General features: G+C 40.9%; 1 protein-coding gene across 2 annotated transcripts in view; it reads right to left on the reverse strand.

The window, feature by feature from the left end:
* LOC132795168 (chaoptin) overlaps nucleotides 1-24,491 on the reverse strand; it is a 170,405-nt gene that overhangs the window by 136,390 nt on the left and 9,524 nt on the right. For both annotated transcript variants that reach the window (XM_060805721.1, XM_060805720.1), the window contains exon 2: nucleotides 3,907-3,965. The gene's annotated coding sequence lies outside the window, so the exon portion shown is untranslated. The remainder of the gene's footprint in view (nucleotides 1-3,906; nucleotides 3,966-24,491) is intronic.

The following is a 24,491-nucleotide window of genomic DNA, read 5'->3' on the forward strand; positions in this document are numbered from 1 at the left end:
GCGCAGAAAGTTTTACTTCCCCCAGAGTTGGCATTACAAATGCGAGCGAAGCGAAAGCTTGAAGCTCGCAAAAATTTCATTAATTTTCATTTATACGATAATGGGAAATTCAATTTCCCATGCATAGCGTCTCTCACTCTCTCTCTCTCTCTCTCTCTCTCACTCTCTCCCGCTCTCTAAGAGAAAGGGGTAATGGAAATGACAATGGCTTGTGGAAATGCTAATGGCAATACGCACACACACACACACTCGCTGAGAGTGTCATTGCGGCGTCTGTGTCAGTTATCGTTTTTTGTTTTCGATTACTTAGCGATATCGCATGAACACTTCTCCCCTCCCCCCTCCTCGCACAGAGTCGAGTTACTCAAACACACTCACAAAACCACTCAACTATTCTAATAGTTATTCACAGTGTAGCAAAGTCAATAAAACCATTTGAGAAATGTTTGACAGCTTGGTAAGCATTTCACAATGCCAAATAGCTCCAAGGAATTGCCCCATAAAAGGGATCAGTCGAGTAGCAAAGTAATAATATATGTTGGATACAGACAAAGAGAGAGGATAGAGAGAGACTGAAAGACCGCAGAATGTGAATGCGTTCAAAGCATTAAAGCTGCATTTCAATGCTCTAAATATAATGCACTAAATATAGTGAACAACTTTTACGGGCAGATTGTAAAAGGCAATTAGATTGGGGTATATAGAAGAACTAACTGTTGTTTTAATTAAGGATAGATTAAGGATGGATTAAGATATATTAAGAATATATTACCATAACAACACATTATGTGGAAACTAAAACCTTAGACTACTATCTTGACGACGCTATATAATATAACAGAAATATATAATTTAGAATAACATTTTGTGTTTCTGATTGAAAAATATATGTAAAAAATAGTATCAGCATATTAATAAATAAATAATAATGAAAAGGTTAAAGAATTTACTTTATCAGATAACTCTTTAAAATAAATAAAACAAGAAGTTGAACCCTTTCAATACAAAATATATCGACCGTAATAGAAGGTTTGTAAAGTAAGGACAACTTTTTCCTTACTAGGGAAAGTACATACATTATTTGCTGAGCAAGCTCTTTGTCTAAGTAAAGTAAATCATCTGCTAGTCTGAGTGCGTTTTTGGCCCCACTGTGCGAGCAGTGTGCACTCATTCATATTTCTGGCAGCGCTTTTACATGCATGAATGGCATTGACAACGCAATGAAACACCTTTTTAATTTAATGTTTAGTTTTTATTATCGCAACGCGCATTGAATTTATTAGCTTCGCCGCTTCCTCGACTTTTATGCTCCTCCAGTGTCCTGCGTGCTGCGTTCTCCGTTCTGGGTCCTGCTGCGAGCCACGTCGTCGAATCTGAAATCTCAACGGCCAAACAGCTTCAGACATTTGTTTTGCGCAATGAAATTATCTATTCGAGATATATACATACATACATATATAGTATATACTATATAAATTAGAGTGTGCGAAGGATAAAGCATTAGCTTTGGGCACGGATTGGATTGGAACAGATCGTCGTCTGATGATGGTCAGTAAATGCAGCCTCAAAGGGATGGGGATGGGGATGGGGAGAGGGCGCCAACAGCGGCTGGTATCGAGTGAAACCATGAATTATTTATTTGTGTGGACATGAATTATTGTTATGAAGTTTATTGCAAACAAATTGCGTCCTGGGACTGTGGAAATCAATAGCAAATAAATAAAAGCGCAAACAGTTTTTGTGGCTTTCACTGAAACAACAACAGAAACGTGGAGCTCGCGATATGCCAGCCAAGATACGGGGCCAGCACATGGTCAGAAAAGAGCCCGCGAGGGTCCGAAAAGAGCGAGCGAGCGAGAGAGAGAGAGAGAGAGAGAAGGGAGGATGAAGGGATGCGAGAGGCATAGGGGTCGCGAGATTCGCTGAGTTATATTCGCATGTTCCAGCCAAAGCTGGCAGACAACAAAGCGTAGAGTGGGCTCCCTCTCTTTCTCTCTCTCTCTCCCCCTTTCTCTATCTCTCTTGCTGTGTGTGTGTAAAGCCATCAACAACATGCACAGGATATGGGGTAACGCTGCGGGCGATTCATGAAATTTAATGAAGCAGGCAAGCTGAATGGTTTGACTGAAAGCTGCGATGCGGAGGAGAGCAGAGCAGAGCAGAGCCGAGGAATGGAGTGGGAGCATGGCTTCTGGCTGGAATGGCTCCTCGATTGGGTTTGCTGACTGAGATCTGCATGGTTGGCTGGTGGCTCGGCAAAAACAGTTGAAGCGGCAGTTGTTGTGGCAGTGGCAGTGGCAATGCCAGTTTGCTGTGTGTGTGTGTGTGTGTGTGTGTGGCTGTCTGTGGCATTGCCCAAAACGGATGTGGGTTATGTATTTGAAGTTGCTTTTTAATTAAAATAAATATTTAATTGAAATTATAATTAGGAATTAGTTGCGGGCAATAAGTCAAAAGCACAGAGAAGACGACTCCGCACTCACACACACCAATACACATACACATACACATACACATACATAAAATAACATACATATGTTGACATGTGTTGTCCAGTCAGCTGTGTGTGTCTTGTTGTTGGCTGCGATTATAAAAGATAAACCTGGTGAGGCAAAGCAACACAACGCAATACAACACAACGCAACGCATCGCTGAGCAGCCGCCCATAAGTGGGTGCGGCTGCTGTTCGATTTCAATAACATTTAGTGGCAATTCCTTTGCTTGCCGCACTTAACGACAGGCGACTAATGTGGCTGGCTATTAAAGCAAGCAACTCCACTTTTGATTATATAACAAGTAAGAAGGCTGCAGTCGAGTTTGCTCGACTGTGAATTACTCGCTACAAGTGTTTAATGAAAATAAAACAGCGCGAAAATACTAAAATATACGAAAAGCTATAATTAGTGTATCAATACACTTTTACCTTCAAAATATATCAAATCGATACACTAAAATATATACTAAAGTCTATATTTTGTATATCAATATACTGTAATATTTCATAAACCCATAGATTACAAAGTATGCCATATTTTACACTTAAAATATAACATATCAATATACTAAAAATATACTAAAGTCTATATATGGTATATCAATATAGTGTAATATTTTAGAAAAGCATGAAGTGCAAAGTATGCCATGTTTTCTTATTTAAAATATACCATATCAATATACTAAAAATATACTAAAGTCTATATTTGGTATATCAATATACTGTAATATTTCAAAAACCCACAGAATACAAAGTATGCCATATTTTACATTTAAAATATGCCATATCAATATACTAAAAATATACTAAAGTCTATATTTGGTATATCAATATAGTGTAATATTTTAGAAAAGCATGAAGTACAAAGTATGCCATATTTTTTTATTTAAAATATACAAAAAAAAATATTTTGAAAAATGCAGAAACAAACCTTAGGCTATGCTTGGTATATCAATATACTAATACATTTAAAACATACCCTAAAGTACAAAAAATGCCAAATTTACAAGAATTTTAAAGAGTGTAGTCATGATTTAATGTACCAAATAATATAATACCCTTTTACCGAGTGGGTAGCGGGTATAAAAACACGCATTCGAATTTACATTCACATTTATACGCACATCAAATGCCGAATAAAAAAGAAATGCTGGCGCATTAAATAAATGAATAAAGACTTTGCTCTCTTTCTCGATTACCATAAATTCGCATAAATATTTTTGCAACTTAAATTCGATGCGAGCTCATTTTGTATTTCGAAATTCGCGTTTTTCTTGAATTTCGTTCGCAACAATTTCACAATAAAACGCATAGCATACTTATTGGGGAGGGAATCTGTTGTATTCCTTCATTTAATTGCATTTGCTATCGACACGGTGTTTTAATAATTGTTGCAAATTGTTCGCACTTACCTCGAAGCGACGTCGTCGTCGTCGTCGTCGTTAAGAAACGCAACTCAGAGCGAGCTTAGCTGCAACGAGAAGAAATGCATTTAAATCAATTATAGAATTCATTTTCATTCAGTTGTTTATTCTAAGATGAATGCGAATTGTGTACAACAATAGTGAATGCGAGAGTGAGAAAATTCGAGGCGAGGCAAGGTGGAAAGCAAAGGTGGAAAATGCTAAGTGGCTTTGCCGTCGAGCTGCTCGTATTGCATGTAAAGCACAAGGATAACGAGACAGGATAACTCTGATGAATGCCACTGCAGCTGGCAATTCCTGAGTGAGTCTGGGTGTGGCTCACTGAGTGTTCTTGTGGGCGTGGCAATGGCAATGGCAAACTGCAAACTGCAAAAGCAATTGCAACTGCATTTTAATGTATTTTCATTGCAGCTGCTGAGGTGAAGCAGACGGCGAAAAGGAAAAAAGGAAAAAAGGAAAAGACGAAGAAAACAGCAACAACGCGAGGACAACGCCAAAGTCTGTGCAACGTCTGCGGCTCATGGGAATCTCGAAAGTGGGCGGGGGCTGGAGCGGGGGAAGCATCCAATCATGGGCGTGGCAGCTCAGCATCGACGTAAGAATTCCATTTTGGCAATGGCACAAAATAACACGAAGAAATCGCGCAATGAATTTCGAACAAATTTCACGAGGACTGAGGGCAGAGTTTGATCGGCAAGTCGATGGCTCGATGGCAATTGCAAATGAGTTGCGTGGGGCGCGGAGTGTGCGGGGGAGGAAGCGGGACAGCAAGACAGAGTCTGCCTCTTGGGAAATGCCTTTAATGGGTTTTTCTTTTTTTGTGCGCACATTCGACATTGCAGATTATTGCATTCATTAATGCGCGACATACGCAGCGGAGTATTAACCACAATAATTACACGATGATTATACAAACTTAAAACTAATTATAAATGCATTTACCGTTATTGCTTTATATAGTTTTATACTCTTGAACTCATCTTCTGTGAATTTAGAAATATTTTTATTGCCACTGCCTTTTTATCTAATGTAATTTTAAAGTTGTCGCTTTTAGTCGCATAAAAACTACAATTAAATTGCATAAATTTAATTTAAAATCTTATTTGACTTTGAAGGATAATTATTTAAATTTGAAATGAATGCATGCGCAATTGTCTGACAAAATCTTCTTACATCACAGGTACTTAAATTCGCAGTTGTACAAAACAATTATTGACTACACATGTTTTGGAAGATATATTGTAAAAGGATATATAAATAAATTGTCATTTTATATTTTCATTTTAGCATCTTAAACTTCATATAAAATATTGTTATGGCTTAATAATTAATAGGCAATTACATACAATTTTAATTGCTAATAATTTTCAAAAGCATAAATTTATTTGTATATGAACTTTTCTTTAAAAATAAATCACTTATTTGTATTTATAGATTTGTTTTTATTACATATTTTTCATTTACTAAAATGTATTAAGTTCTTAAAGGAAACTGTATTTATTATTATTTAAATTTTATATGTGAAGCCTAATTGTTTTTAGTATTACTCAAGAGCAAAGCTATAAACAAAATGAGATTTAAATTTCGTACATCAGAAATAAGGTCTTTGTCATCTTATAAACTTGTTTATTCACTCGTCAATGCTGCTTTTATTTATTTATTTATTTATTTTTTTTTTTTGGGGTTGAGTAAATCAGATAGTTGCATTAAATGCAACCAGCACATCCTGCTGCTATTATTGTCCTTGCCAATCGGATACTCATGGGAGCAGCAGCAACGGAGCAACGGAGCAACAGACCAACAGAAACAAGAAGCTGACGACAGAAGACAGGCAACAGAAGACAGGAGATGGAAGATAGAAGATGGGCGGAAGGGGATAGAGACAGGATACAGGAGACAGGAAATGGAAGACAGACGCGGCCGTGAGCTTAGATAAATCGTTGGTAAATTTTATTTAATCTAATAAAAAATTGATGGCTTTAGAGTGCGGCACATATTGAGGCTGCCGGCTGCTGGCTGGCAAATAAATACCAACAGGCAGCTCCTGGTATGTCCTTGCATGTCCTAGCATGTCGTGACGTGTCCATGGCCCTGCAAACTGAATCTCAAGCCGAGCGAGTCGAAGTCTCAGAGTCTCAGTCTCAGTCTCCGTATCAGTATCGGTTTGAGTCTGAGTTTGAGTCTTCGTGTCAGTTGAACTCTAAGCTGATTCTGCCTAAGGCGAATGTGTGTGAAAGTATGTGAGTGTGTATGTGTGTATGTGTGTGATAGTGTGTGTGTATCGACGCGTATGTTGCTGCTGCCAATCCGTTGAAAAGCGCTTGCCAATAAATGATGAGGCATCTCGACCGTGGAGAGAACGAGCAACAGCAACAGCAGCGATGTTGCATGCTGCAGGGGCAATCGATTGTGGAGGGAGGAGGTAGAGAGGCACGCAAGCTGTTGGAGGAACCGTTACAAGGCAGCAGCAACAGCAACAGCATCGGTAGCGCATTAGCTCGTTTTTTATGCAGCTGTGAGCTTAATGAAATGAGTTTGTCGAACTTATTGCTCAGTGAGGCATGCAACATGCCAGTCGCAGCATGTGTGATACACAGCGAGCGACAGAGAGACAGAAAGAGAGAGTGAGAGACAAGGGAGAAAAGAGGAGCAAGGGCAAGGCGCATATGAAGTGTAAGCTTAAACAGCCAGCTATATATGAGAGAGTTGATGGCAATTTATCAGCGAATAAGAGACAGAGAACGCCAAAGAAGCAGCGGGTGAGAAAGAGAGAGAGAGAGGTAGACTTGGAATATTTGAAAATTTGCGATGGCAGCGAAATTGAATTTTCAACGTCGGGCATAAATTTAAAGTCGCGACAGACATTTCGCATTTGAGGCAAACTTTCTTCTTCTTCTTAATGCTGTGGTTTAGTTGACGAACGCATTTGCGAGGATAACATCAGATCTCAAAACTGTGGCAAATAGTTTTACGAGCACTGAACAATTAAGTCTGCCGCGGGCCATTGCCAAGTCAATCAGCCAATCAAGCATGGCCTCAGCTCAGCTCCAAGCTCTAAGTGCTCGCTGCTAAGGGGTCGAGGAACAGGGCCAGGAAACTTGAATGCCATTGTTACACGCGTCCAGGAGCAAAAGTTTTGCCTCGCCCGCGTTTTGTTATCTGGCAAAATTCGCAGAAACTTCGACAATTGGAGCACAGAGAAAGAAAGAGACATAGCTAACATGGACAACCCCTTTGGGCGAATGTAAACAGTTTCAAATTACAACAACTCGAGAACTTTTGCTTCTACTATTAACAAATTGGCACGCTGTGTCCAAAAACTCGAACTTTCGACTTGGCTTTAAGCAGCGAGCATTGTTCGCGCGCGACTTCTTAAAATGTTAGCCAAGGAAATATTTATTTATGAGTAAACTTCGCTGATCCCCGAGTGAACTTCTCATCCCATCCGCCTGGCATATGTACGTTAATGTTTTTATTAGCGCGGGTTGCTCAAGTTGAAACCGAAGCTGAAACTGAAACGGAGACTAAAGTTGAAGTCGTCGTGAAGCGGCAGTCGAAGTTTATGCGCCGTTTTATGCGAGTTCATCTCCTGCCCCACAATGATGATGACTGCTTTTGCCGATAATGATAAAGCGGGAATGGCGCACACACACATACACACATATGTGGAAAGCAGGGCGTGGCCGCAGCTTAAGCAGTTTGCCTGATTGCCTCTTGCCTCGTTTCCCAACCTCAGATATTGACTTAAAAAAAAAAAAAAAAGAAGCAAAAGCAGGAGGCATATATCTATTTATATATGTGTGTGTGTGTGAGGTCGTCGTTTTTTTAATGCGACTACTTTGGCTGGTAGGCTGAGGCTCAGCCTGGCAGAGAAGGAGGCGGTTGCCCGAATTGGGCAATCAAGCGAAATGTGCCAAGCGGTTTGGGGCCTTAACTGTCTCCAGCTGCTGCTGCTGCTGCTCTCTACACACAAATCAATGGCAAAGAACTCGGCAATGAGCATTGGAAATGACATCGCTGGAGTTGGAGTTTCAATTGGAGCTGGAGAAAGGAAGCGAGAGCAGCAAGAGCAATACGAGCGATGCCCGTCAGATTTGAGCAGTCACTCAACATACGAGTACGTGTGCTGGTCTAAGCCACCCAACTCCCATCTGCCCCACACTCTCTCTCACACACACACACTCACACAGAGCCCACTTGAGCTACGCTAAAGAGGCACTCAGCCATGACAGAAGGCACAGTCAGTGCAACGAAAAAATAACAAAAAAATCAGAAAATATAGTAGTGTATGGGGACTGGAGTCAGCACACTCAGCAAAGCAGAGGGAGAGAGCGATTGAAGCTAGAGAGAGACAGAGAGAGGGAGAAAGGGAGAAGCGAGTGTAAGTGCCACAATCGGGGGCAAGCGAAATCGCTCAACAAAAACGCCCTGGCACTAGAGAAATGCTTAACTGCCAAAGCGGCGCGTCGTCGATCGAAGCCAAAAACCCAAAATGCAATGATGAAATTTTCAAAACCCAGGCTGCCATTTGCCAGCCACACACAAACACACTAACACACATGCACACACTCTAAAATACACTCTTTACAGAGGGAAAACTGCAGCTGTTGGCAGCACAGTTGGTCGCATCAGTTTCCCTGTCTGTCTATTTTTTTTTTATATATATTTTCATTCTACATTTATAACTTTTTTTATTTCTATAAATTTTCAAATGTTTTTATGCCCCACGAAGCGTGCATGTGTGTGTGTGTGAGTGTGAGTTTGTGTTGTTGGGTCAGTTGTGGCGACAAATGAAATTTTTGTGAATGAACTAAGCAACAACAAGAACAACAACAACGAGATCAAAATGGAATTTAAATCCATGTGGAGCAATGAAAGTGAGATGCCAACAATTTACTATATAAATTCGCTTTGTATTAATACATTAAACGTTCTGGCATTCAGCTTAATAAGCGATGCAATTAATCGATTTTATTCATCCAGCAGCATTTAATGTGCTTCCAGCAATAAACTGCACAAAATCCGCGGCTATCGAAAAGTATTTATATTTAAGCAAGTGTTAAACTGTGTATTTAATTTTGCATTTAATTATTTACTTGGTTAGATTTGAATTTCAGGCGATTGTTGGTAATTGTACACGATAAATATTTTAACTTATTTTACAATCTCTCACAATCTTTCCAATCCCGATTTCTTCCTAACGATAATTTCTGATTTTATGTGTAGTTTAGTAAAAATAGTCAAAATATCGACTATATCGATGACACGATATATCGATAGTATATGACGAAGACATCAAAGGGAAGTCGCGGCTTCCATAGCCGCGAAAGTGAACTGACGTGCTTAAAGCACTAATCCATAAATGTTTTCTATAAATAATTATAATTTAAAAATAAACTAAAATAAAGACACTTGGAATATAACCTAGTGAAATTGTTTACCTAATTTATGTGTTGATTAATGTGGAGCGGTTACTCAGATTAAGTGTTGTGTGGTGTATAAATATGAATGTTAGTAGGCGATGAATATTCTAATTAATTTTATGTTTATTATTTTACAATATTCAACATTTAGTCTGGATGTTCGTCTAGCGTCGCTTTACTATCGATTTCACGATTTCTTCTTTTCCATACTTTCTGATTTTATGCGCTGTGTAGTACAAACTGATTATTTAACTAAAGTGTTGAGTAATGCGTAACGGTTAGTTAATTTAAGTGCTGTGTAGCTTATAATTATGAATGAAAAATAAATGAAACAACACTACATATTAGTTTTAAATATTTCAGCAATAATGTTAACAAATGCATTTTTTTCTTTAATTTTTTAATATCGAAAAATGTCTACACTATATTTTAACTTACAATTTCGATTATAATTAAATTACACTGCTGTCGAGAAATTAATCTGGTCAGCAAATTGCAGTAATCTATAAATAATCGATTGTTTGTTGGGAGCGAAAAACCGTAGCATACTTTTGCGGGTCATGCAAACAAGTGCAAATGCTGGCGATGCTTCTCACATTGTTTTACAAGCAGACATTTACACCCCATCAACGACAGAATCGTGATGGTGTAGCACTTGAAAATGCATTTGATGCTTATTGCGAATGCAGCTGAAACTCAACTAAAAAGTTGATTGTTTCGGCATTTGCATAAAATGCAAAGCCAGCGGCATCAGCTTGCCACATGCCACATGCCACATGCCGCATGCCGCACGCATACCGCATGCAGCAGCATTCTTAATCAGCCAGTGTCCAGTCCGACACTCAGTCTGTCAGTCAGTCAGACAGTTCAACAGTTAGTCAGTCAGCCAGTGAGTCGATTGGCATGCTTGTTGATCTATTGGCAGTCGCGTTGGTTTTTGGTCATGCCAATGTCTATATCGAATGCTTTGCCACATGCTTTACACGATGCCAATACACACTCACACACTCGCACTCACATAGATGGAGACCACACCCACACACCCACGCACGCACACACTCTACACACACGCACACACACAAATCAATCGGTTAGACACAACACAATCAGTGTCTGAAAATCAATGCGAGCGAAAAAAAAGAATGAACCGAATATTTTTTTGCTCTTCGGTTTCCTTTTTTTTGTGTCGGTGCGATTCGCAAACGTTCGCAATGAAAGGGAAGGTTAAGGGAGGGGGCAGAGTGGAAGTGGAAACTTTTGGGGCAACCAGCAAGTGTGCGTTGTTGTTGTTGTTGTTGCTGTTGCCACGCCCACTGATGTGGCAAGCACGTCAACGATGGCGGGCAAAAAGTCAAATGGATTGAATACATATTGAGTTTATGATGTTGTCGCTGGCAATTTTTGTTGGCTTTAAGCGGTTTGCGCGTTCGCCTGTCGCTTTTGTGCTACGTTGCGTATACGCAATGTGGCCATGTCCTTTCTCCTCATCTCTGTGTGTGTGTGTGTGTGTGTGCGTATTTGTCGATTATATGCTTCACAGAGCTGCCACACACACACACACACACACACACACACACACACACACACACACACACACACACACACAACCAAAGAGGGCGATTGGTGGTCGAAGCCTTTGCTTCACTGGACCTAACTCTCCTCAATCAAGGCTCGAAATGGACATTTAGCAGGGCCGGTACCGGCTCAATTGTTGACTTAACATTTTGCAGCAGTTCGCTCGCTCATTCAGCGGAGTGGGGAGTCAGTGACTCCTATACAGGGAGCGACCATATGGCCATTTTTTGCAAAATTGGAGCTCGGAGCCTCAGGTGCATCTCTGCCGCACCTCGTTGGAGGAATTTCTCAGCCAGCAAGCTAAACGTCGAGCGCTTTACAAGCTCGCTGAGAGAGCTGGAGGTCTCAGGCAGCGCAGAGCAGATGGTCGAGACTGTCATGGAAAGGCTAGAGTCGGCTTGCGTAGGCTCCATGCCGAGTCGAGTAAACCCCTCGCTACGCCATACACCAGTTTACTGGTGGAACGAAACCATTGCCGCTGCAAGACGTGTCTGCAACCACGCGAGGAGGCGCTATCAGAGAGCGCGGGGAAGACCCTCTTTCCTATATTGGCAAACACTCTTTAGAGAGAGTCGCAAAACTCTCAAAAATGCGATCAAGGAGAGCAAAAAACGGTGCTTCCTGGCCCTGTGTGACACACTGGATGACGACCCATGGGGCAAGGCATACCAGATCGTTATAAAGAGAATCGGGGCACGGAGATCGCCACCACCACCGGATGATCTGTTGCGTGGGATTGTCATGGATCTGTTTCCCAGCGTGGAGGAAGACAACGCATGGCTGCCAGATACAGCATCCAACGATGGTCTGCCGCTGAAGTTGGTCACCAGCGAGGAGGTGTTAAAATGCGTTAGGAGTATGAAACAAACCGGCGCTCCAGGTCCGGATGGCATACCCGCAAGGGCACTAATGCTCGCCTGCTCCCTCCATCCAGAAGCTTTTCAGCAATGCTGAATAAGTGCCTGGAAGAAGCTGTAGTCCCGGATAGGTGGAAAACTCAAAAGCTGGTCCTAATTCCGAAGCCCGGGAAACCGCCTGGCAATTCATCCTCGTTTAGGCCTATCTGCCTCATCGACGTGGCGGGGAAACTGCTGGAGAAGGTGATCTGCACTCGCTTGGAGGAAGCTATATTGGTGAACGGAAACCTTTCCCCCAACCAATATGGATTCCGGAAGGCCAGGTCGACAGTAGATGCAATCGAGAAGGTAGTTGGCATTGCTTCCAATGCAATTGCTGGCACTCGCTGGAAAGGGGGCCAGAAGAAGTACTGTCTGATGGTGACATTGGACATCAGAAACGCCTTCAACTCGGCCCGGTGGAACTGCATCTTACGGGCGCTAGACGCATTCAAAGTCCCACGGCAGTTGCTAAAGATTATCAGGAGTTACTTCTCGTCGAGAGTACTCAAATATGATACCAGTGTTCGAACAGAAGAGTACATCGTGACTGGAGGCGTTCCTCAGGGGTCTGTGCTTGGCCCGCTATTGTGGAACGCGATGTACGACGGAATCCTTCGACTGGACCTGCCGACAGGAGCAAACCTAATTGGTTTCGCCGACGACATTGCGCTACTTGTGGTCGCTAAGGAGCTGGAGGTCGCCGAATCAAATTGCAACAGAGCTATCGATTGCATTGGGACTTGGCTGCTCTCCGTCGGACTGGAGTTGGCTCCCAAAAACGGAAGCAGTGCTGATCAGTAGCAGGAAGAAAGTGGAAACAGCGGTAGTCAAGGTCGGAGCCGCCCATATTACCTCCAAGCGTACACTTAAGTACCTGGGAGTGACGATCGACTCGAGGCTGAGTTTTCGGGAACACCTGCAGGAGGTTGGCCGTAAGGCTGCTGTCACCAACAGGGCGTTATCTCGCCTGATGCCCAACACCAGGGGCCCCAAACAGTGTCGTCGTGCATTAATTTCGAGCGTAACAAGGTCCATAGCCCTTTATGCTGCTCCTATCTGGGCAGACGCCGTTATCAAAAGCTCGTACATCGGCGGCTTGGCGTCAACCTTCCGGCTGAGCGCCATCAGAGTCATAAGCGGTTTCAGGACCGTTTCCGACGAGGCTGCACACGTCATTGCCGGCATACCCCCTTCGAGGAAATGGTCAGGAGAGGGTAAGTGTCTTCCGGCAACTCCAGACTGGCTCCTTACCCAACGCCGAGAAGAGATCCATTAAACAAAGGGCACAGAGGGAATGCCTCGAAAGGTGGCAGACCCGGTGGAACGAGGCGTCCAAAGGGCGGTGGACTCACCGGCTTATCCCTCTCATTAAGGAATGGACGACAAGGAGTCACGGCCAGTTGAATTTTCACTTGACCCAGGTCATCAGTGGCCACGGCTGCTTCAGGAGCTACTTGTTCCGGTTCGGACACGACACAGCCGAAGAGTGCCCCGCTTGTTTCCCGACTGCGGTGGAGGACGCCGAGCACGTAATCTTCCAGTGCGGTAGATACGCAACCCTCAGACAAGAGCTGGCAGTTGCAATTGGTGAGAGGTTAACCGTGTCGACATTGGTTCCGCTGATGCTGGTATCGTCCACTAACTGGACACTGATCAGCCAATTTGTGGCTGCGGTCATGAACGAGCAAAGGAGGGCCGAGAAGGCAAGACAACGAACGAGGGAGTAAGTGGCGCCGACGCACTTGTGAAGCATTGCTTCGCGGCCGTCCCACAAGAGCCAGGCTCCGCTAACTCGGTTTTCTTCTTCCTTGTCTCTAGACATAATTTCCTATAACTCCACTCTGTAAACTTTTTCTAACCTATACTACGAATAAAAAAAAAAAACACACACACACACACACACACACACACACACACACACACACACATGCACACACACACAGCGCAGCTGCCGCGTTTTGTTTGCCGCCTGCCTCAACTTGCGCTTGTTGTAGTTGTTGCTGCCACTTCTTCTTGCCACTGCCGCTCCCTCTCTGTTGTTGTTGTTGTTGCTGTTGCTGTTGTTATGTGCGTGTGCTTATGGACTCAGGCAGTAAATTGAATTTTGCCCACAACAACGACATTAGCCATATCGCCGGCTATGAAGCCTGTGGCAAGCGGGGGTTATGTGTATTGGACTCGCATCACTTCACTTCACCTCCCTTCCCTCTCCTCCTCTCTACCACCACTCTTCCCCTTTGCCCTTGACCACGCCTCAATTTCGGGTTGAGGAAGGATTCTGGGTGCTGCCGTTAGTTGCCATTTCAGGCTCTGATTTTCCTTTTTTTTTTATGTTGCTCACCAAAAAGTTTCGCACTTTTTTGCGTGCTTCACTCTTTGCTCTTCACTCTTCACTTTCCACTCGCACATTTGACATCATTTCATATGCCAACGCGCTCTCATCACATTAGCATATGTATGAGATCGTCTCGAATTTTTGGGGCGCAGTACTTAAATCGAAATGGACACACTTAATTTCAGCTGCGTTGAGGCAAAGCATTTAAAATACTTACAGAGAAAGGGAAGGATAGATAGAGAAAGAGAAAGAAAGAGAGTGCGAGAGAGACATAGAGAGGGAGATCTTTATATCATTTCCAGATGTGAACACTTTGCACTAATATTTATTTTATTATTATTTATATAATTGACTTGAAAAATATAGCATAAAATTAAATTACATGAATAAATATCGAAAAATTAACTGCTATTTGTAATACTCTTAGAGTTGTTGCCTTGCAGCCTTTGAAATTTGATTCAGTTGTTAATAGTGAACAGGAGAACTTGCCTGTGAATAGTGATTGCTTTTTTTATCCCTCACTTTCTCTCCCTCTGCTCTAAATCTTTCTCTCACTTTTTTTTTAAGCCACTCTCTCACATTAGCTTGGCTTGTGTTTGTGCCGTATTTGTCAAACAATCTTGCAACTTTTCGGCCAAGTACTTTGCGCTTTTCACTTTTCAACATCTTTTCCGTTATTGGAGATGCTGTCGACGTCGCTGCCGTCGCCGTCGCCGTCGCTGACGTTGATTTTGACGTCAACGTTTAGGTAATTTGAGTCAAACTTTACGCGAAAGTTGCAAATTTTGCGCCACAATTTGTGCAAAACTTTTTCCCGCTCTCTCTCTCTTTGTATTTATTGCATAAAAGAATTCAAAATCGATATGCGATATAGAGGGTGGTAAGGAGGGATTGAAGACATGTGGCTGCAGCTAGAAAAATCAATTTGCAATAGTCAAAATGTTGCCAAGTGGTGAGTGGCGAACGGCACATTTAAAACTATCTTCAATGACAATTATGTCAACATCAACGTCAGCGTCAACGTCAGCGTCAACGTCAGCGCCAACGTCAACTTTAACGCCAATGTGCCACGCCCAGGGTCCAACGCCCACTTAACGCTCATTTGCATTTGCGCTGCAACAACTCTAACGTCGTTTCCTCTTCCTCTTTTGTTGTCACTTTTCTTTCCCGTCCGCGCTGACTTTAATATGAGCATTTTGTTGTCGTTGGTGTTTGGACCAAGTTTTGTTAGCGCATTTCACAGTCCATTGCTGATTGCTGGCGATGTGCATACCCTTGAAAAAAGTCACTTGTTCGACGGTCCGTATACGTAATTTGTGGGCAAATATGGGAGTTAGCTTTAAAAACTTTAATTGACTTATAAAATTGTATTATTTAGATATTTATTTTAGCGACTAACAAAAAAGAAATAAATTTAAAGGGTATTTCATATTAAAGTAAAGAGCTCAGCTTTGAAAATCGTTTCTATTTTTGGGTGCAGCTACTTAAACTTGTGTTGAAAGTTTAAAACAGTTTTGTTTTGTTTTGTTTTTGCCTAATGATTGCAGCTTGAATCCATTAAGCGTTTCAACATAAGAAAAACCTCACTGATATTTTAGGCGACAGGTCATGACAGGCACACACACACACACATGCTCACACACACAATAGCAAAGTGTTTGAATCACATTTAAAGAGTTCATTTTGCATGCGCAACGCGTTTCGAAATGCGACTGAAAACGCGTTCAGTTTTTGGTTTTTGGTTTTTCCACACAATCACACACACACACACACACATATGCATCCACACACTCATATACTAATACATGCAAATATGTTTGGGTATCTTCGGGGGCGTCGTCTGTTGAATTACGCGCTTTAAAAACAATTTTGTCGATTTTTTAATATTTTATTGCGCATATCAAATTCGCATTCAAGCGGAAATCCCTAAGCGCAGACAAAACGCCTCACATATGAGAGGGTGTGGGTGTGGGTGTGTGTAGACAGACAGATGGATGCACGTGCTGCTGTCAGTCGGTTGTTGGTTCCGGGATTTTAGCTCTCATGTCGCCGGCGATGTTTATGAATACATTTCACAGCTGGCAGCTGCTAAGCATGGCGAGCTGCTTTCGGCACGCGGCATGCGGCAAGCGGCATGTGTAGTGTGTAGTGTAGCATGCCCCACCTTGAGATGTCGAAGCAGCGTTCAACGTACAACACTCGGCCTCGGGCTATACACAGAGAAATCAGCACGCAAAGTTATATTTTATTGATTCTAAACTGACTGTGATATATGCATATACTCCATTGAGGATGAGAAGGGAGTTGAGAGTTTTGGGTGCTACGCTTTGCATTGCGGCTGCCTCTGAGTCTTCAGCCTGCGCTGCGCTGCTCTGCGCTTCACTGCCCTGAATACCATCATGATGCTGATGTTTAAGTGCGCACGTGACGCTGGAAAATATTGTGCGGCGGCCATGGTAAAAACCAACAAGCGAGCGTCATCTATTGGACAGCAGACAGCACTCGCCAGGCACACCAGCTTCAACTCTGATGGCTGCCAAGCACCACCACAGAGAGGAGACTCTGTCTGTCAGAGTGCAGAGTGGAGGTTCAGCATTGACGCCAACGGCAGCTACGTCGAAGTGGAGCAATCAGTTCCTCGTTTTTATTTTTATTTTCATTTTTCTTATCCTTTTTTTGCGTTTGAGTTTTTGTTTTTTGTTAAGCAGCACATAGAGCACTTTTCGTTTCGTTCTCTTTTTTAGGTCTCGATGCCTTAATACGTTGTTGATGCGTTAGCATATTTATGCTGAACCACATTCCAAGCTCTGACGTGCTCTATAACTGCTCACAAGATATTTAACTTTATACATTTATTGAACTTTTCAGCAGCTGAGAAGGATCACCGTTTATATGGAATTATGACTAAAGATGAATAATAATTATGTTCAATATATGTTCTATTTATATAATAAACATTATGTTTTATTATATTCTAATATTTTGTATCGTCATATAGTAATTTTTATTTAAAATTTATTCTTGCAAGAAATCGTATAATATTCTTTATTATATTGAGAACATTTTAGAGTGCAATATTTTGTTTTTGTTTTATTATATTAAAATAAATGCATGTTTAGCTTAGCAATTCCATTTGGAGTTAATTTCACGGATATAGTTTCTCATCGATCAAATTCTAATTCAAATTAGAAAATTTCATAATTCTTTATATATAATATCATCATAGATATATTTATCGATATTTGTTATGCCATAAGAATTGCTGTTGAAATGCAGGCAATTGAATAGAAGCTGAGCTCTAAGCTGCAAGCTAAAAATTCAAAGCTCTAAGCTAGCTGTGGAATGGAGTTTGGCTGTTGTTGTTTCTCTGTGGTGGTCGTGACTGAAAAGCAGAGCATGAGCAGAGGGAGGGTGGAGAGTGGGGAGCGCTCGACGATTGACAGTTTAATAGTTTTCGTAGTCAATATTATGCTATTTCGTGCTGCAGCCACATGAATGGGCTCGGCACATTTTGCGGCTGTGCTGCTTTAGTGGGTTAAAGGGTGCGTGGCAATGAAGGGTGTGTGTGTGTGATGGGCCTGAAATTCAGTCGCTGCTGCTGCCGCTGCCATTAGCAGACAGAGACCGTGTGTGGCTCATTTGGTTCTTTGAAATTTGATTGCACATGCGATTGGCAAGCTTATGGGCCCTAACATACGTGGCACATGCCACACGTGGCAAGCACACACACACACGCACACACTCTGACACACATAGTTATAGTGTTGCAGCATTTGCATATGGTGTATAAATTTTGGTGCATTAATGCCATTATCCCAGTTTACCACATTACGCATACGCTGCGTATGCGCGATATTACTTTGAGCCAATCTCACAACCTGTTTAGGCATCGGCTTAAAAGCTTTTCTGTGAGCAATGCATGCACATTAGTTACGTCCAGCATTAAGCAGGCAAGCACCAGGGCTCTTAGTCTGCTAAACTGTTCTCGCATATATTTCAACTTGCATCCAACACAAATTTGGCATTTAATTAAACACAAAAGATTTCAATTCAATGTTTGATCCTTTGACAAAATATACTTCATTTGCTCATGTCTATAAAATTAACGCTAGACTCATTTACACAATCGTATCGATTACAATACTTTTGTGATTTACAATTTATGCTCACTTGAGAAAAAATTTGTACATTTATTTGCAAATATAGCTTAGCTTAGGGCTTCTCCTTCGTGCTGGTTTATTTTCAGCTCACCTTGAATATTTCTTAATAAACATATCTGCAGATAAGTAAGTAGTCTATGCAAGATATTCCTTTGTGCCGATTTGAGCTTGAGTACTCTTTTTACACTAGATTAAAAGGCTATTGTGAGTTTGTACAAATGTATTTAAGTGGCAGCAGGAAACATCTTCAAAGTATTGATCATATTCCTATCGATGTACCATATATAGCTTTTGGTATATTTTAGTATTTTTCTTTGTATTGATTTGGTATATTGCATGTAAAATGCCTCAAGAAAATGTGTAGCGAGTATCTCACAGTTGAGCACGCTCGAGTGTTGCTTTCTTACTTATTAGTTAAATCTTCATAATCGTGTGTGGAAAAGTATTATAACTTTGTTAATCCATGTAATAGGCAGAAACACGCATTTCTAGCACCATCTCTAGTATTTTGTTATCGAATATAGATTTTAGTATATTTCAGTTTATTATACCAGAATACCAATTTGGTATATTGCACGAAATATACCACATAATAATGGGTAGTAGGTACAACACAGTCGAACACACTTGACTGTAGCTTTCATACTTGTTTTTCTTGTTGTTCCATTTAACAACTAGAAGAACATGATGTGTTTGCCTGATTTCTCTAATCCCTGATTATCCTAGTGTATATTTGCGATGCTCCTTGATTTCACTCTCTCGTCTGGAAGAGGAAAAGGAGGAAGAGAGAGGAGGAGGGAGTGTGGGTCCAACTATGAGCTATTATCTACTTATGCCGTTTGGCAAGCAATTTTCAGGAAACGAACAAAGTCACTCGCATGTTTTCCCCCTTGCCCAGCTCCCAACACTTTTCTCGTGTTGCTTTTTGGGGCTAAGCCCAAAAATAAAAATGCCAACTCGGTTGCTTTTTTTTTCCTCTTCATCGTTTTCTTTTTCTTTGTTGTTGTCTTGCCTTTGTCCAAGCCAAAACGACTTTGAATTACCATAAAAATATGCGAGTGTGTGTGTGTGTGTGTGTACGTAGTGTGTGTGTGTGTGTTAGAGTTTTGGGCAACGAATCGCAAAATGTTGGAATCGAGTTATGACAGCACAACAAGCAAAAGTTGCTGCTTCACTTCAACCAACAACCAACCCCTTGCTTCCTATCCTCCGCTCCCCTTCTTCTCCCCTTCCTTTTGTCACTCTCATGTTGTGTTGGCACGTATGTGTGTATGTGTGTGTGTGTGCGTATTTTGTTTGTGTGTGTGCATAAAATCAGATATCAAAAATTGTTTACAAATAATTTAATAGCCACAACGCACGCACGCCACGCATTCGAATGGCCCACGGCAAACACTCACACACACACACACACACACACATATGCACTCATAAATCGGCTTTGTTGACCAGCACACACACACACACACACACACTTCCACCAACATAGGGAGATCGCATCGCTTGTTTGTGTATCGCTGGCTTATGCCAACCGACGACCGACGACTGCGGTCAGAGGCAACAAAAGGACCCACTGACCAGTCGCCTCCTTCTCTCTCTCTCTCTCTCTTCCCTCCGCCTCTGTTAGTTGCTCATAAATAAAATGCTAGTCCGAGAACAGTTTAGTATGGCTTTTTGGTGGCTGGATGGTCAGAGCGGAGAACGGTTGGAGCGGGGAGGGGGCGGTAACAGGATGCGACTACACGACATTAGGCCGAATTAATGCGCGCAAGGACTTAAGTCTCAAATTTATTTCTATTCAACATACGAGACAAAACGACAAGCGAGCCGCAAAACAAGTAGATCCTCCCCCTTGCCCCTACCCTCTCCTTCTCTAGTTCTTGTATGTGTGTGCCACAATTCGGCATGACAGTGGAAATCCGGCGATAAATGTTAGCAGCCAAATGTGCGTGCCTAGAGCGAGGCGAGTGGAGCACCCCAAAAAAGACAGAGTCCAGTTGTCCTCAGTGTATGTGGTGTGGTGTGGTGTGTGTGTGTGTGTGTGTGTGTGGTCCAAGAAGGACCTGCGCACCCCACAAAAGCTCAGGCCTAAATGCTAACTAGAACAATTTAGGTGCCTGCTGCTTGTTTCCTCTGCCGCTGCTGCTGTTGATGCTGCTGTCGCCTCTTCACATTGTGCTGGGCGCTTTGTGTTAATTTGTGGACAAATTTGTGCGCCGCAACGGAAGTTGCCAAGGACTCGAAGAGGGAGGCAGGGATGCAAAAAGAGGGGAGCAAACGCCTTGTTGCCATTGTCTACTCTAATCCAATGGATCAGCAATCGATAATGAAGTTGCCGAAAAACACACGCGCCGGCGTCATAAGTTAGCAATTCCCTCCCGACAGTTCACTTTCCGCCCCACAAACAGAATGGCGAGGGGAGGAACGGAAGTGCGGGGAGTGTGATTGCTGCGTGGCGTGTTCAAGTGTGCCGTCGATTTGTTTGCTGCAAATCCAGTTATCGATGAGCTTCGACAACGTTCACCACGATGACGATGACGATGATGATGTTGTCAATGATGATGATGAAGTTGACGGCACTAGCTGGGCACAGTTTCAATTTATGTTAAGTGCCAAAGGGAGCAAGAGGAGTGGAAACCATACGCTACACGCTTGGCTAGCTACTGCTGTATTGCCATTGCCATTGCCACCAATATCATCATTGTTGGCCAGTGACAATGCTCCCCAAAATGCGTTGCCCCAAAGCTGCGATGCGATGCGATGCGATGCGATACGATGCGATACGGAGTATTAGCACATTTGGTGCATTGATTCATGCATTTGCTCACGGAAGTCAATGTGAAGATGTGGCGATGTGGCGATGCGGCAATGTCGTTGTGGAATTGGCTGATTGGAGGCCCACAGTTGCCCACAAAATTGCCTAATTTATTGTATGCTTAACCACAAAATCGAATAAGCCTATGCAACTGAGCTGTGTGGCGCAGCGCAAGAGCTTTACAGGATTACCACGAGACCCCCTCAACGTCGCATCTTGAGTGGCAACATTGCCAGAAAGCGTAGCATATTCAATAAGCGTAGCTCATGAGAATGTCTTCAAATGAATTCAAGCATCGAGTGCCTTCGCAGTTCGAATGAACTCATTGATTTTAATATAAATGAATATCAAATGAAACAAAATTATATTCAAGTATAGAATTAAAATATATTCTTATAGTGAAAATAATATTATCTAGTTTCTCCAAATGGGAGTCAGGAAGAGAATCTTTTTAGAAAATAAAAAAACCTTTATTTACATAAATATGCATGAATATGAAATAAAAGAAATTATATTCTCAGCAATCAAGTAAGGAATATATCAAATAAATTCGTATATTTCAAACAATTCAAAATTAGTTTAGCTGATTTCCTCAATTGAAGTCTAGAAGAAATGTTAAATAAATATTAAATAAAATAAAATTGTAAGCAATTAAATTCAATTCACGAAGGGAAACTAATAGTTGATTGCAATATAAATAAATAATTAATAAACTATCATTCTGTTTAAATTAATTTAAAAAAAATGTATTAGCTTAAGAAAACGTGCTTAATTGTAGAAGTGAATATTATAGAGATCGAAAATATAATGATTCATATAAGTAAAAATAAAAAGAAATAAAATTTCAGTTAACGTAATTAAATAACTTTTTACTTCACTTTCTTTTATTTGATTTATGAATTCAACATTTTGTAATCAAATGAACCTATAAAAGAATATTAACTTTTAATCATTATTGAAGGAAAAGCTCGAACAACTTGGATGATTGTATTGATGTAAAAGATATTATTAAAGTCAATCCAATTAAAAACGTATCATTTTATTTTATTTATTCCTAAATTAAAAACAAAAATGTACTCATGGCATAATTCGAAATTTCTTGAATAACTATCTATATGCATATTCCATAACTTATTTATTAAGACAAATGAAATTATATTAAATAATATATATTCCACGCAGGATTTGCAAAACAATGTCATTTAATCTATATGAATTTATGACAGAAAAATTAACCACTTAAGCGAAAAATTTAAATAGATTTTAGTAGCCATGAGATTATTCAAGCTGCTGGCTATCTCAGATATATAGTTTTAAATATTTGCTATGTTTGAATAGCGCAACATTGAAGAGCAGTTGCTATTGCAAACATTAAACTCGTCGAATCCAAAAGCAAGGCCAGAAAAATTTGATTAACACGCCAAATAAAATGTAATTTGGCTCCGAAAAAAAGGAGACATGCTATTCCTAGCCTTAGGAAAATGGTGGCAAAATGAATTTGCTAAACTTTGAAATAATATTTTGTATTTATTTGCAACTTGGGGAAAGCTGAGCCCAAGTCAGCCAACAAGGCAAGCAAAAGGGGGGGCAAAGGGAGCGGAATAATGCAATAACAAGGCGAAATGCAATGAAAAGACGAGCAAATGAATGAATGAATGAAGAAGGCTTAACTGGAAGTGGAAGTAGAGGTGGAGGTGGAGGTGGAGTGGCTTAACTTTCAATTCATTAGGCCGCAACAACGACGTGACAACTTGCGCCCGGGCCAAAAACAAAAGCTAAATACAATCAGCTGTAAACAAAAGCCAAAGTGACACACGAGACACGAGCAAAAGTGGACAATGGAATGGAGTGGATAAAGATGCGGGAGTTGCAGTTGCAGTTGCCAAGCCACGCCCCAAAATGAAAAGCAAAGACAAATTAGTTGCAAGTTGCAGCAGCTTCTTTTCCAGTTGCAACTGCAAGTGCCTCGCTGACTGTTGCCCGCTGCGAAAAGTTTTCTAGGCGCTGCCAAAGTTATCCGCACTTCGCTTGCTCTCTTGCTGTTGCTGTCTCTATCGCATTGTGGGCATTGTTTAAAGTTTGTGCAAATGTGAAATAGAATTGGATTGCGAGGCAGCAGGCAGCAGGCAGCTGGCAAATCGGGAGCAAGGGTGCAAGCAACGACGACGCTGCCACAAGGCGACGCGCCGGACGCCACTTGGACAGCAAAGTTTCTTTGCCACGTTTTCCTCGGTTTCTCGTTCTTTTTTTTGTTGTGTATTTTATGCTCGACTTTCCGCTGTTTCTTCTTTTCTACATTTTTTTTTTTTTTGCTTTTTTTGCTTTCGCTAACTGTTGTTATTGTTACTCTTTACTTTTATATTGTTATTGTTTGAAAAGCCACTTTGGCAACGCGCGAATTAGCCAAATAATAAATAAGTGCACGACAAAAGGCGGCAAACTATTCGAACAACAATGAAATTACTTGAGTTCTGGATGATTGTTGTTCTTGTTGCAGTTGCACTCGCAGTTGCACTCATCGTTGTTGCCCTGACACTTTTGCCTAATGCTTGGCAACTTCACGTTTTGCCACTTTTTATTCAATTCTTTTTTCTTGTTTTTTGTTTTTTTTTTTTTTGTTGCTCTTTTGCCACGCCTGTCAACAACGACAACGACAATGCCATCGAGCACAACCGCAAAACTTGTTGTTGCTGTTGTTGCATGAAGGACAAACTTTGCTTTCTATGCCCATGCATGTGTGTGTATGTGCGTGTATGTGTGTGTATGTGTCGTATGTGTTTGTAACTAGTTGATGATTCTCGAATTTCAGTTGAACTTTTTTCGTTGTGTGTATCCTTGAATTTAAGCAGCTTATGTGGAGTAGTTTGATATTATTATTATTATTATTATTATTATTATTATTATTATTATTATTATTATTATTATTATTATTATTATTATTATATTATTATTATTATTATTATTATTATTATTATTATTATTATTATTATTATTATTATTATTATTATTATTATTATTATTATTATTATTATTATTATTATTATTATTATTATTATTATTATTATTATTATTATTATTATTATTATTATTATTATTATTATTATTATTATTATTATTATTATTATTATTATTATTATTATTATTATTATTTTTAATCATTTTTAGAGTATTCTTTTAAGCTCTCCTGCTTTCTTTATATATTGAACATAACTATGGACAACAATGAAGTCTGTGTTATGGATACGCTTTCCTTTGGCCACGAACTTCACGAGCTGACCAAATGTGAGTTCTAATTATTTGCTTGGCCCTCATCTCACGCTCTTTCTCCGGCTTCATTATGAACTCGCCTGTTTCGGGCAAGACTTT

Source organism: Drosophila nasuta, chromosome X, assembly GCF_023558535.2.
Source record: "Drosophila nasuta strain 15112-1781.00 chromosome X, ASM2355853v1, whole genome shotgun sequence".
NCBI lineage: Eukaryota > Metazoa > Arthropoda > Insecta > Diptera > Drosophilidae > Drosophila > Drosophila nasuta.